At 42.3% G+C, this 15959-nt stretch overlaps 1 protein-coding gene across 1 annotated transcript in view; it reads left to right on the top strand.

Moving 5' to 3' along the window:
• Positions 1 to 11318, top strand: part of LOC149460238 (leucine-rich repeat and fibronectin type III domain-containing protein 1-like protein) — a 112520-nt gene extending 101202 nt beyond the window's left edge. The window contains exon 5 of the mRNA XM_089679808.1: positions 10945 to 11318. The gene's annotated coding sequence lies outside the window, so the exon portion shown is untranslated. The remainder of the gene's footprint in view (positions 1 to 10944) is intronic.
• The last annotated feature ends 4641 nt before the right edge of the window (positions 11319 to 15959 follow it).

Raw genomic sequence — 15959 nt, 5'->3', positions numbered from 1 at the left:
TGAAAGTCATCCAGGATGCAGGATACCCAATTTCCAGGCATGTGTAAATATTTAGGGGATGTAATTATGCTACTAGGGGCTGTATTTTCATTACAGAAGCCTATAATCAATCAACTTTTGGTACTCCTAAAAACATCTCTCTGTTAAAGTTAATTTTTGACATTATAAAATGTCCATGTTTTTTAGGTTTAATTCTTTATTTTTATTGATTTACATAATGCAAAGTGAGTGATCAGAAGAAAACTCTACATTAAATCAATATTTGGTGTGACTACCATTTGGTCTCAAACCAGCATCAATTCTTACACTTGCACAAATTGTACACATGCAAAGAGTCAAGGATTTTTTTGGAGTATCCTTACCAATTATACCACCCATGTGCTAATGATCCTTAATTTCATATGTAGGTTGAAACACTGTCATTAACTGAAACAGAAACAGCTGTGTAGGGTGAGGAACAGCCAAACTCTGCTATTAAGGGAGGTTGTGAAAGACAGTTTCATGTCACAAGTCATACACCGTGGCAAGACTGAGCAAAGCAATAAGACACAGGGTAGTTATACTACATCAGCAAGGTCTTTCCCAGGCAAAGATTTCAAAGCAGACTGGGGTTTAAAAATGTTCTGTTCAAGCTATTTTAAGAAGCACAAAGAAACAAGGAATGTAGGCGCAGTTGTTAGCCAAAGAAACTTAAAGCAGCAATGATGGACACATCTTCCTTACTTCCTTTTTACATCGAAAGATATCCAGCAGTGCCATCAGCGCAGAAAGCAGTGGGACCCAGGTACATCCATCTACTGTCTGGAGAAAACTGTCCGGAAGTGGTCTTCATAGAAGAATTGCAGCCAAAAAGCCATATATCCAATGTGGAAACAAGACAAAGCAATTCAATTATGCATGGAAGCATAGGAACTGGGGTGCAGAAAAATGACAGCAGGTGCTTTGACTGATGAGTCAAAATTTTAAATATTTGACTGTAGCAGGAGGGAGATTGTTCACGGAAGGGCTGGAGAGCAGTGCAGTATTGAATGTCTGCAGAAAACAGTGAAGCATGGTGGAGGTTCCTTGCAAATTTGGAGCTGTATTTCTGTAAATGGAGTTGGAAATTTGGTCAGGATCAATGGTATCTTCAATTATGAAAAATACAGGCAAATACTTATCCATCATACCTTAGCATCAGGGAGGCATGTGATTGGCTCTAAATTTATTCTACATCATGACAACTACCCCTAAAATATGACCAATGTCATTAATAACTATCTTCAGCATAAAGAATAACAAGGAGTTCTGAAAGTGATGGTTTGGCCCCCACAGAGCCCTGATCTCTACAACATGGAGTCTATCTGGAATTACATGAAGAGACAGGAGGATCTGAAGCAGCCTACATCCACAGAAGATCTGTAGTTAGCTTTCCAAGATGTTTGTAAAAACCTACCTGCCTAGTTCCTTCAAAAACTGTGTAACTAGAAGAATTTATGTTGTTTTGAAGGCAAAGGGTGGCCACACCAAATATCTATCGATATGTATTTCTCTTCTGTTCATTTGCTTTCAGCTCCCATTTTGAAATGGCATTATTGTTGTTCATTTTGTCTTATCATTACTGTCATTTACTTGCTACTTTTTTCTTTATACAGTTGCAAGAAAAAGTATGTGAACCTCTTGGGATTACGTGGAGTTTTGCATTAATTGGGCATAAAATGTGCTCTGAACGTCATCTAAGTCACAACAATAGAAGAACACAGTCTGCTGAACATAATACTAAACAAACATTAGATGTTGCCATGGTTTCATTGCACATAACATGTAAACATTCACAGTGCAGGGAGGAAAACGTATGTGAGGCCCAAGCTTAATGACTTCTCCCAGAGCTAATTGGAGCCAGGAGTGAGCCAACCTTGACTCCAATCAGTGTGATGATATTGGATGTGTTGCTGACAGCTGTCCTGCCCTTAAAAAACACACACCTGTTTTGGGTTTACTGGTTTCAAGAAGCACTGTCTGATGTGAACCATGCCTCGCAGAAAAGAGCTCTCAGAAGACCTACGATTAAGAATTGTTGACTTGCATGAAGCTGGAAAGGGTTACAAAAGTATCTCCAAAAGCCTTGATGTTCATGTGTCCACGGTAAGATAGACTGTCTACAAATGGAGAAAGTTTAGCACTGTTGCTACTCTCCCTAGGTGTGGTCGTCCTGTAAAAATGACTGCAAGAGCACAGCGCAGAATGCTGCATGAGGTAAAGAAGAATCCCAGAGTGTCAGCTAAAGACCTACAGAAATCTCTGGCACATGCTAACATTTTTGTTGACACATCTACAATAAGGAAAACATTAAACAAGAATGGAGTACATGGGAGGACACCACGGAGGAAGCCATTGCTGTCCAAAAAGAAGATTGCAGCATGTTTGAAGTTTGCAAAAGAGCACCTGGATGTTCCACAACACTACTGGCAAAATATACTGTGGACAGATGAAACCAAGATTGAGTTGTTTGGGGAGAACACACAACACTATGTGTGGAGAAAAAAAGGCACAGCACACCAACATCAAAACCTCATCCCCACTGTAAAACATGGCGGAGGGAGCATCATGGTTTGGGGCTGCTTTGCTGCCTCAGGGCCTGGACGGATTGTTGTCATCGATGGGAAAATGAATTCCAGAGTTTATTAAGACATTTTGCAGAAAAACGTACGACCATCTTCCGCTAACTGAAGCTCCGCAGAGGATGGGTGATGTAACAGGACAATGACCCAAAGCATACAAGTAATTCAACAAAACAATGGCTGCAACAGCACAGAATACGCCTTCTGGAGTGGCCCAGTCAGAGTCCTGACCTCAACCCGATTGAAATGCTGTGGCATGACCTTAAGAGAGCGATTCACACCAGACATCCCAAGAATATTGCTACACTGAAACAGTTTTGTGAAGAGGAGTGGTCCAAAATTACTCCAGATCGTTGTGCAGGTCTGATCTGCAACTACAGAAAACGTTTGGTTGAGGTTATTGCTGCCAAAGGAGGGTCAACCAGTTATTAAGTCCAAAGGTTCACATACTTTTTCCTCCCTGCACTGTGAATGTTTACATGTTATGTGCAATTAAACCATGGCAACATCTAATGTTTGTGTAGTATTATGTTTAGCAGACTGTGTTCTTCTATTGTTGTGACTTAGATGACGTTCAGAGCACATTTTATGCCCAATTCATGCGAAACTCCACGTAATCCCAAGGGGTTCACATACTTTTTCTTGCAACTGTAGCTCGAGGCTAGATAGTTGTTGTGTATCCCAGTATACATAGAGGGTTTTCAGTTTTTGCCCATACTCTCTGGAAACATCCCGTTTTTCTGTCATCTTACTACACAATTGAATTAAGCGTAGTACTTTTGGACAAGACTGTTGCTCTGCAATCATCTTACAAATGACTTCTGAATCACCTGTAGTATTTGTGTATTTCTTACTTGTATTACATGTTTTATTTATAAACCGCCCACATAATACATTTTTCATAAAGGCAGCAAAATAATTCTTTATAAACTAAAATGTTCTACCCCATGGTCACAAACAGTGGAGAGATTAAAGAACAACATAGTCAACTGGTGTTTATTTTTATTTTCGGCTTTTATTTCAAAGCATAACTGCACCTTTTAAACCTTTGCAGAAAAATTGATACTGCAAGGCAGAACAGTATAAAAAAAATTTACTTTATAAATAAAGTCTACTGCTTACTTTGTTCCATTTTTGTTTGTACAGGCTCTTAAAGTGAAATCCCAAATTTCTTAAAGGAGAAATAATCCTATCTAAGTCAATTATTGGCATTCCAAAGATTATGGGAACTTTATTAATGATCCTTGTTTCTGTTCTGTAAATAACATATTGATATATTGCTTGACCACTTCATAGACTGACAGTTAAGTGGGAGGATAAACCAATCAGGTCTATGAGAAATGACTACCCCCAAAAAAGGATATTGCGCTAAACCTGTAGGCAAATAAGAGAACCAGAACCTTAGCAAACCTTGGTTTGATAATAAAGTTGGCAGTACCTCCACTCAGGACAGGGCCTCTTTGAACAGAAGGGATTCTGCAGTAGTTCTTCTGGGAGCAGAACTACTGCAGCCAGCATATATATAGCCATAAGCACATAGATACACACCAGTATAGTAATAATACAAGATTTATATAACAAAAAATTAATAACAGCACATACATCCAATGTACTAACATATATTATCAGCAAAGGGCTTGATAGAAGTCGTGGTGGAATTGTGCACATAAAATATACCCCGGTAAATATAATTATTAATAAACAAGGAAGCCATCAGATATTTTGGGGCCCCTTACACAGCTTTAGGCCTTGGCCCCCCCGGGCCTGACCACCAACGTTCCCCAGCAGTTATATATATAAAATCACCTCCCCCTGCAGTTAAAGGAGGCTCCCAGCTAAATGGACTGCAGAGGGGGGGGGGGGGTGATCAGAAGGGACCCCAACACAGACCCCCTCTGCCCACCCTTCTTCAGAAAAAGGAGACTCCCAGCTGGGAGGATTGCAAGTGGGTGATCAGAGGAAACCCCACACATACCCCCTTCTCCAATAAAAGGAGACCCCCAGCTAGGAGGACTGTAGGGGGTGATCATAGGGGACCCCCACACATAGCCCCCTACTCATCTTTCTCCAAAAAGGAAGACCCCCAGCTAGGAGGATTGCAGGGGGGTGAACAGAGGGGCCTCCTCACAAACCACCCTGCCTTTCCCCCTCCAGAAGAAGGAGACCCCCTGCTTAAAAGGACTGCAGCTGGTCATCAGAGGGGATTCAACAGAGAGCCCCCCCTGCCCACCCTACCTCCAGAAGAAGGAGACCCCCAGTAAGTAGGACTGTAGTAGGGTGATCAGAGGGGACCACAACACAGACCCCCCTGCCCATCCTTCTCAAGTAAAGAAAGACCCCATGCTAGCTGGATTGTAGTCTGCTGCCTTCCAGTGGCCCACCATGATGGAGAAGTGACACAGATAGTGTGTTGTGAGCGGACATAACGGGAGCTGTACACTCAGACATTGGAGCCGGTCACAATGCAGAGCAAATTGAGGGAGACTCTCAGTACTGGATCAAAAGAAAATCCTGGCTGCACTGTCCTGCTGCTGCTCCCGCTGCTTGCTTTGGTGACTGCACCTACTCTCCCCTCCCTCACTGTAAACAAGAAGGGTGATCCCAGCAGCTAGTGGATCAGGAGGAAAGGCAGGAAAGATGCTAAGCCTGTGCCCCTCCCAATATAATAATGTTCTGACCAGGGAAAGTGTCACTTCTGCCCACTGCTATTTGTGGCCCTGATGTGCAGCAACAACTTGTTGGTGGGGTCCCAGGCCCCTGGGGATGCCTGAGCCCCCTACAGGTGTATTGGCTGTCCCCCCCTGATGGGGACCCTGTTAATAAAGATACCTCCAAATGAATGTTGCAGCAAAGTTTGGTTTCAGGGTCCCCTGAGGCTGATCACTATGCAGTATCCGTCTTTGTGTTGGAGACAGCAGTGATGGGGAGATCCTCCAGCTGTAGTTCAACCAGTCATGGTGTGACATTGGAACTCCGAGTCAGCCTATCTACTCTGTCTTGGTCCCTAGTAGCTTCTAATCTGTCACACAACTGGACCTCTAACTACCACAAGATGCCTAACCTGGCTCTAACTTATGCTGGTTATAGGGTCCTAGGCTAAAACTAGCTATAGAATCCCAAACCAGAAGGGACATGATTACCTAGAATAACAAGACCTGCATAAAAGCTGTATTGCAATAGACTGGGACACCCACTAATATACAGCAAGGTGACCACTACACATGGACACTGTATCACAGAGTTATTAAACTGGTATAGTGCATGTAAGTTAACAACATAAGGACTGATATACTTCTGTCAGCAGTATATATATATATATATATATATATATACACTATATTGCCAAAAGTATTGCGACACCACTCCAATATATTGGATTCAGGTGTTCCAATCACCTCCATGGCCACAGGTGTAAAAAAAACCCAAGCACCTAGGCATGCAGACTGCTTCTACAAACATTTGTGAAAGAATGGGTCGCTCTCAGGAGCTCAGTGCATTCAAGCGTGGTACCGCCACCTGTGCAATAAGTCTCTGTGATCTTTCCTTGCTACTAAATATTCCACAGTCAACTGTTGGTGCTATTATGACAAAGTGGAAGCAACTGGGAACAACAGCAACTCAGCCACAAAGTGGTAGGCCACAGTGTGCAGCAGTTGCCAACTGTCTGCAGAGTCAACAGCTAAAGATCTCCAAAGTTTGTGTGGCCTTCAGATTAGCACAACAACAGTGCATAGAGAGCTTCATGGAATGGGTTTTCATGGATGAGCAGTTCCATCCAAGCCTTACATCACCAAGTGCATTGGATGCAGTGGTGTAAAGCACACCACTATTGGACTCTACAGCAGCGGAGAGGTGTTCTCTGGAGTGAAGAATCACACTTCTCTGTCTCGCAATCTGATGGATGTGTTTGGGTTTGGCGGTTGCTAGGAGAATGGTACTTGCCTGACTGCATTGTGCTTTAGTGGAGGAGGGTTGTTTTTCAAAGGTTGGGCTTGGCCCCTTAGTTCCAGTGAAGGGAACTCTTAAGGTGACAGCATACGAAGAAATTTTGGACAATTTCATGCTCCCAACTTTGTGGGAACAGTTAGGGGATGGCCCCTTCCTGTTCCAACATGACTGCACACCAGTGCACAAAGCAAGGTCCATAAAGACATGGATTAGTGAATTTGGGGTGGAGGAATTTGACTGGTTTGCACAAAGTCCTGACCTCAACCCAACAGATCACCTTTGTGATGACTTAGAGCGGAAACTGCGAGCCATCTTTCTCGGCCAACATCAGTGCCTGACCTCACAAATGTGCTTATGGAAGATTGGTCAAACATTCCCATAGACACACTTCTAAACCTTGTGGACAGCCTTGCCAGAAGAGTTGAAGCTGTTATAGCTGCAAAGGGTGGGCCAAACCAAATATTGAACCCTACGGACTAAGGTTGTGATGCCATGAAAGTTCATGCACGTGTAAAGGCAGGCGTCCCAATACTTTTGGCAATATAATGTGTGTATATATAAAGTTATATATATATATGTATATATATATATATATATATATCCAGAAGCTATAGGCAACAATAGTAAACTGTCACAAATAGGAGCACTTACCTATTTATCTCTTCTGGCCTGGATTTAGCAGTAGCAGCTTTTCCATGGACAGGGCATGTGGTTTCAATTTTTCTCTCTCTCTCCACTTTCTCAATCCCATGAAGACTGAAATTGAGCTCTGCAGTCACTTTTGCAGCAGTTGTTTTCTTATTTGGTGGTCACAATCCAGCACAATATCCTTTCTTCTCTTTCGGTCAGTTGAGCACGTCGACCTCACATATGCTTATTAGATGACGTTTTCCTGGAAACGTACTGTACCTCGCGACATGGCGAATAAATTGGGAACTTCAGTCACAGAGGCACCAGCTAAGTGAGCACCAACAATTTGCCCTCTTTGAAGCTCAGTAAGCACTGACACGACCCCGCATTACTAGCAGCGCATGCAGTGAATGGTGAAAGTGATGCATTCAACTTTTAGCTAAGTATCTCATGACACAGTGGAAGCAAAAGAATGGTATATCACTTCCACTTCAACGCAAAACATGTCGTCACTTTTACACCTGCAAATCATGTAGTGTTTCCGTATTTTTGTCCAACCTCTGTATATGGCAGCAGGGTGGTTGGACTTTAATGCTCAGCTGCCACACATATTGTATACATACATTGGAGTTCAAGGCTGTGTGCTGAGGGCGCAGTCACTGCACACTGACGAAGCTGTCACCGACAGCTCTTATTCTGTTTGTGATCAGGAGCTAGCAGGATGGGCTGCTGACCATGTGACTGCCAATGAGGGACAATCACAGCTATCACGTGATTGGGACACTGCCTCTGCCTCCCAATGCTAACACCTACCTAACATTGAGGGGAAGGGTTGTAAAGCTACTTTACTGCTTGTTAAGAATATATCCTGTAAATCCTTGAATGCCCATTGCCTAGTCACAGGTTTACTTTAAGGTGAAACTCCAGCCATACAGCTTTATTCTAGTTTTGAGTAGACTGGAAAAGAAACCTCTGTCTAGATTTTACTACAGTCTTTTTTTGTTTGGTGGTAGGGGGTGGACAGTTGGGGATTTCCTCTCATTTCTCATAGAGTCACTGGGCCAGGAAGTAAGCAGAAGCCTTCTCACAGTGCCTCAGACAGCAATATTGTTTCTCTGAGATTTTTCCCTTTCCAGCTCTACTCAAAGCTAAGAAAAAGGTTTTGGGGTTTATTCACTAAAGCCGGCGCAGTCAGAATCTGGTGCACCTGTACATGGTGGCCAATCAGCTTCTAACCTCAGCTTGTTCAATTAAGCTTTAGCAATAAAACCTGGAAGCCGATTGGTTCCCATGCAGAAGTGCACGGGATTCTGAATGAACCAGATTTAGTAAATAAACCCCTTCATCTGGTGTTTTACTTAAAGCAGAATTCCAGGATTTTTTTTTGCCCGTGCAGTGGAGCTGTGCCCACATTGCATGGGTTAAATGCTTGTTTTGTTCTGGGGGAGAGGTCACCTGACTCAACAATCCTCCCTGCACAAGACCTTTTAGCTCCTGCCCCCCCCCCAGTCCAGCGGTCTTGTAAGCAGAGCTGTGGATATTGGGGTACCACCATTCCTCCTATACAGGGCCCTGGTCAGCAGGGGAGCCCAGGCAGCTAGGTGAATTGTATGTGGACAGGGAGAGTAGGGGGGAAATTACTGGAACTGATCCCCTATATAGCTCCCTCTGCAGCTGCTGAATGCTGGCTTCTTCTCCCCTCCGTAAAGAAGATCGATTCCAGTAATTGCCCTCACCGCACCCATGACCATCCCTGTACTCCATATCTTTCCCCCCTGCTGCCCAGGCCCCCCTGTGTTACCCCACCCTGCAGTGCTGCCAGCTTCTCTCCTCTGCTTCCCTCCGGCAGCTACAAGCACACATTAGGATCCTTCAGGAAGGAGAGCGAGGGAAGGGTCCGGTAAAAATGTCATATTTACCAGCCCCTATCTTTCCTGAATGAACACAAGCAGAACTGATCACTCACTGTGTTCATTCATAACTGTATCATAGTAAACTGTGTTTTTTTTTTTTTTCGTGGGGGGGGGGGGGGGGGCTGTCAGGTTGGTTGTATGGGGCCCCATGGTTACTAACAGCAGCCCTGCTTGTAAGTGAACTGTTCCTGACATCGGCATGCTGAATGCATGCTCCATAGATAGGAACAGTAAACCACTGGACTGTGGGGGACTCCGGTTTTCCATGGGATCAGCGTGTCAAGTGAGTATGAGCTTAGTCCTCACCCCTAGAAAAAACGAGCAGCTTTCCTTGCAGCGGGGGCACAGTCCCACTGCATGGTAAAAAAAGAACTATTTTGATGGGTGTTCTGCTTTAAATTAAGAACAAAAAAAGCAAAAGGTATTCAGACATCCTTTATACTGTGGAATATACCAAGATTTGATTGATGCAACTAACCATTTGGCACAGTTTCTACTGTCTTGGTTGCTGTGATACCTTCCCCTGATTATAAAGTGTTCTAATACCTCCTGGATTCTTGGGATGGGAATGAGAGATGCTGATTAATGCAGTTATATTAAAACCAAAGCACATCCTTGCCATACCTTCGATTAGGCAGACCATAAATATATTTAGAGCAAGCAATGCTTATATTGCTCCCACCGACACCCCTAATTCATTGCACTAATACCAACAATGGGGCACTTTTTTTTTCACTGATGCAAAAGATATGGAGCATTATTCCTCCCATTGACACAAATGATGGGACACTGATCCACCGATCCTTTCACTGATAACAATGATGTGGTAATTCTCCTACCGAACCCAACTATGGGGCACTATTCACTACACTAACACCATCAATGGAGCAATATTCCCACCCTGCATTGAGTAAAATAGATAGGAGCGGTTTTTTTTTTACAAATTAAAATTTAATGGAGATGTAGGGCTAAAGCTTTTTTGGTCCTACTTCCACTGTAGGTCACTGGAATGCATTTTGTTCTGCACTCCTGTGACCTGTATTCAGCTGACAGTGGGCTAAAGTTTGTATTTGGCTGCCATCACTCAGCCAGTCCAGACTCTGGAGATATCCTGACTAATGTTGGGATCCCATCAGATGCCTGGCTGGCAGCTGGCTCACCCTCTCAGCGAGCCGCTGGGAGACTGAGCCAGCCGCTCCTGCCCCCTCCCCAGCACAGCATTCCAGTGAGCACTGGAGGGGCCAAGTAGAGAGCTGGAAAGTGACAGTCTCTGCTCACTGAAGATCAAGAACTAAGCATCCAGCGGTCTTTGATCACTCAGTTCTCGGTATAAAAGCAGCGATGGACAAATGCATCATCAGATCGAGGCTGCATCCACCAAGGTGAGTATGTATTTTTGTTTTTTTCCAAATCCGCACTTCTCTTTTAAGGACAGATATATGGTTAATTGGGAGCGATCCTAAGTCCCAAAATGATGTGCTTATTAAGAGATGTAGAGAAAAAAAAAAATCTGATAACCTAAAAATTTGCTAGAGAGGATTTCATCATTATTACAATTCTAAGATGATTTCGGTACTTTGCGCTCACTGGTAAAAAGTAGGTCTATCTAAATGTCTTTCACTATGTCCTACATCTGTGCCCCAGGCGTCTCTCTTCTTGAGATGCGTAACTTGTCCGTGAAAGCCTCCAATCTCAAAATCATCATAAAAATGACTTGTTGAAGAAAATGGGAGCATTTGATCTCTCAAAGTACCCAGGGGTGGGGTTTGTGCTGCTTTTTTAGATGAGCATGCAATAAATTATTGATTGCCTAGATTATTTATTTAGTGTTTGTTTGTGTTTTCTGTTATAAGGATGAAGAGGCCAGTTGGATGTGGATTTACCGGAAGCCCCATCGGCCATCAGATGGTTAAAAGCTGATTCATTGAGAGAGGTTACATTGTGGCTGTTTCCTTACCCTCTCATCTGCCGTCAGATCGCTGTTACAGACTTGTTTCCATGGAAATGAGCTGGATGAAGTTTCTGATCCCCCCCCCTCTAGCCGCCTCATATTATTCTCACAACACGATCAGCCCCCCAACACTTTCTTCTTCAAACCACCTTGGACAGCAACAACCTCAAAACCATTTCTAATTCCCACAGAACTCCAAGATGTTTTTCTAGTTTTTTATATATAATTTTTGTAAACCACCCAGATGTTTTGTAATAAAAGCTTGTCCTCTGAGAAGCTCTTGTCATGAATATGGTTAGATAGGCTAGGAGGTATTTAATCACGTGACAAATCACAGGAAATATAGTGGAAAAGAATGTCACTGCAGAGTCTAACTTTGAATATCACTGTCTTTTTTTTAGACCAGCGACTCCTAGTTTCACACTGATTAGTGGTTCTAAATAATATTAACAACTACTGCAGTAGGGAACAGACACAAAAAGAAACACTCAGCATCTTTATTTATTCCTTGCCTTTATTCGTTGTGTTATAGTTTTTCTATACACATTCATACTTACTGTAGGTATCACATTAACGTTACAAATGTACTTTTAAAGTGGTTGTAAACCCCTCAAATAAAAAATGAACAGAGCATATCCTTCTATAGTGTGTACTTGCCTCAATCCAAAGCACATAGTGTCATTCCTCTGCTACTGTATCAGTTAGTTCTGACAGTCTATGCCAAGAGTCTCCAAACTGTAGCCCATGGGCCAGATCTGGCTCTTTGCTTGCCTTTATCCAGCCCCTGGGGCACTATTCTTCCCAGTGATACAAATGATGGGATGATCCTTCCACTGACACCAGAGATGGCGAACTAATTGTCACACTGAAACCGATTATTTTTTTTTACTCCCATTGACCGCCAATCCTATGGCATTATTTACTTCCACCCAAGTCACTGGCCACAATCTGGTCCCCCTACAGTTTTAAGGGCAGTTAACTGGCCCTTTTTTTCGAACGTTTGGAGACTTCTGGTCTATGTCAACAGCCAACAGAGGCCAGGGAGATGGCCCAGTCCCTCCTCTAGCACACATAAGGTGATTGACAGCCTCAGCTATGCATTGTTCTCAGTGAGACTGTGTAGTAGGAGGAGTGCTCATTCTCTTCACTCAGGTCTCAGATTACACTCAGTTCCCTGCTCTATGCTGCACAGCTGCATCAGATCCTTGCCCTTGGCATGCTGGAGCTGAGAAATAACCTTTGATCTGTGTGTTTTACGAGGCTCTAAAGAAGAGAAAGCTACGGATAAACGTATACAACTTATGTAGGTAAACTTGTTTCTTCTCTGTATATCACCTTCACTGGGTATATGTAAGGGTTTACAACCACTTTAACCGCTTCCTGACCGCCCTAAAGCAGAAATACTGCTGCAGGGCGGCACGGGTGCACAAAATCACGTATATCCACCATTGGCAGCCATGGCTGTCAATCACCGGGCCCTGGCCGGTAATTACCCGCTGGCACCCGGTGATTACCGAGCATCTCTGATGGGGAGGAAGACTGTTTTGTTTACAAACAGTCTTCCTCCCTGTCAGCTCGGACATACTGCTCGGGATGGCTGCGCACAGTATAACCATCCCGATCAGTGTGCTTACATTGAAGAACATGCCCCCTAGTAACACACTCCCTACATATAGTTAACCCTTTGATCACCTCTCATGTTAGCCCCTTCCTGCCCAGTGCCATTAGTACAGTATCAGTGCTTTTTTTCAGCACTGATCACTGTATTGGTGTCACTGGGGATGTCAGTGACACCATGTTAGTTCCCCCAATGTCAGAATGTCCACCGCAGTCCTGCTAAAAGTAGCTGATTGTTGCCATAAAAAAAAACCCCAGTATCTATACCTCCATTTGTAAATGCCATAACTGTCACATAAATCACGTAATTTACACGTATTGGGTTTTTCTTTTAGCAAAGACGTGTCGCAGAATACATTTTGGCCTAAATTTATGACAATTTTTTTACTGGACATGTTTAATAGCAAAAAGTCCAAAATATTGTTTTTTTCTCAAAATTTTCATTTTTTTAAGCGCAAAATATAAAAAATGCACAGGCAATCAAATACCACCAAAAGAAAGCTCAGTTCATGGGAAAAAAAGGACATAAATTTTATTTGGGTGCAGCATTGCACGACCATGCAATTGTCAGTTAAAGTAATGCAGCGCCGGAACGCAAAAAATGGCCTGGTCAGGAAGGGGGGGAAATCCTCAGGAGGGCAAGTGGTTAAGGTAACGCATAGCATAACTGAAACAATACACAGGCTAGTTTCTTAGGTGAGTAGATTTCTTATAAGGCCTCAGGAATGTGATTATGTGATAGATTAGGGTGGTCATGTGCAAAATATAAGCATAGCATACAAAACGGAGTACATGTACAGTGGGGCAAAAAAGTATTTAGTCAGCCACCAATTGTGCAAGTTCTCCCACTTAAAAAGATGAGAGAGGCCTGTAATTGGCATCATAGGTAGACCTCAACTATGAGAGACAAAATGAGAAAAAAAATCCAGACAATCACATTGGCTGATTTGGAAAGAATTTATTTGCAAATTATGGTGGAAAATAAATATTTGGTCAATATCAAAAGTTCATCTCAATACTTTGTTATATATCCTTTGTTGGCAATGACAGGGGTCAAACGTTTCCTGTAAGTCTTCACAAGGTTGGCACACACTGTTGCTGGTATGTTGGCCCATTCCTCCATGCAGATAGCCCCACTTTTTAGCCCCACTGTATACACAGAGTTAAAATTTCTTTCACATCACTGATCTGAATATTATTAAAGTTGAACTCCAGGCATATATTAGGAAACATTTCTTAATTCAGTTATGTATTTATTAAAACAATGTATTTTTGCACAGAACATAAGTAACTAAAATACCGTAAGTACCTGAACCTGCCTTGATATACCGTAAGTCTATTGTAACCCGCTGTACAGCAGCACTCATACTGGAAGAAGATGGGGCAGTACTCTTTGACAATCAGACTGTTGTGCACTGTGCAGTGTTTTCACTCTCCTTTCTTAGACATGCTTACAGGAGTAGAGAGTTTAGAGTTGAGTTTATCAATGCCCTGCTGCTCCCCTATTCACCAGTCAGGAGACTGAGGTGGCCTAGTGAGCAAGCTGCATAAAGTGTAACCAAAGTCATTTTTAGACATGTGCATTCCAGACATTTTCATTTTGTTTCGGATGCATTAGTTCATTGAAGAATTTAGTTTGATCATATTTGTTATGTTGAATTGATTCATTTTCGGAATTAGTTTTGTATGTTTGGCATTCATTTCATATATTTGTTGGTCCAGGCGGATTTGGAAAATGTTGCAGTTTTTCCAGAAGATTGCTATATATTATCTAATTGGACGGATTCTAACTGGAAGGATTTGATATTTATCAGATGTTAGTCCAACCCACCAAGAGAAATTGCGTGATCTGATTGGACAATTTCAGCGATATTATATTCCAATGGCCAGAATAAATTATAATTCTGGCCAAGGAAATCCATTATAGGTCAAACGCCTGACACGCCTAAAAGGATGTGCAATACGCAGCTTTAGGGAAAATTTTTTCCTGTCAGGAATTGTGGCATTCAGAGGGGCTAAAAAAAGATACTTCAAAAGCCTGAGGCCTAGAAGACCCCTCTGCTGCTAGATAGAGAATCCTTTTCCTGACAGTGCTGCAGACTAGATATATTAACATTCCAGTTACCAGCAAAATATAAATATTAGCACAAGTATTCACAAACATACAGTATAAAAACATGCAAGAACAACAGTCTAAGGCTATGGACTTCTGGACGAATACAATTCAACTGTACATTATGTATAAACCACAAACGCCAAGGTTAAGTGTGCTTTCTTCCCTAAACCAGTAATATGTATAACATTTAAACACCAAATAAACCAAAGGATCAAAATACAGCAACAGTTGTAAAGAATATACACAATTTTCAATATAAAGATGTATCAGATGATTCACAACATCATTTTTCCACCACAATTGTATTCATAGTATTTGTACTCCAACCAAAAGGATAGTACATTATACGCTTTCTTTAGAGTACCACTTCAGAGCACAGTGCTCAGTATTCCTAACATATGCCAAGGTTCACATGTTGATCTGTTTGAATAAATGCACAGAGTATCCATCTGGAAACAGTTGCTTAATGCACTTGCTAATGGCGATTCCTAAAAGAATTCTCAATGATATGTTAGATCTACCATATTTGAATATCAGGTCATAAATACCAGCATCAAAATTTAGCACCAATTATATAATTCTGTTAGATTTACTATTGTCCAACGCACCTTAGTCTATATATTTTATGGCTTATGTGATAACGTGGTGGATTGACATAACGAACATATAAAGTTCAAGGCAACAAGATGGTACTGGCAAAAGCAGGAATTACCACAACTCTATATTTGCAACCTACACTTCCTGCTAATGCCTTTTGCCAGGTAGGCTTTTTTCTGAGCCCAAAGATTCTTTCTTTTTGCTTTTGTGACCATTGTACCCAAAAATTAAAGTAAGCGTCAATCTAAAATTTAGGGCTGTCAGCAGGTCAGGAATAGATGGAAAATCTTCCAAAAAAGATACTTCTGCCAGTGAAAATTGTCAAAGAGAGAATTTTCAGCAATTTGAAGAGAAATCATATTATTTTCTATTGCATTTCTATTGTGTTTGTGTCTCAATGGGGCATAGACAAGCAACGGATCAGCAGTTTGCAAAGATTGAGCCTGCAGCGCCAAATAACCAGCATGGAGGAGCATGCATGTCTTAAGGGATGCTATGGATGTGTTCTTTCACATAAGGCCACTTTCACATGGGAGATCCAAATAGGTCCACCTTCCAGTTTTTCAGGCGGACCTGATGAGAAGACC

Source organism: Staurois parvus, unplaced genomic scaffold (genome assembly GCF_062004578.1).
Source record: "Staurois parvus isolate SC_StPar_1 unplaced genomic scaffold, SC_StPar_1.0 ptg000232l, whole genome shotgun sequence".
NCBI lineage: Eukaryota > Metazoa > Chordata > Amphibia > Anura > Ranidae > Staurois > Staurois parvus.
This window is presented reverse-complemented; position numbering and strand designations above follow the sequence as displayed.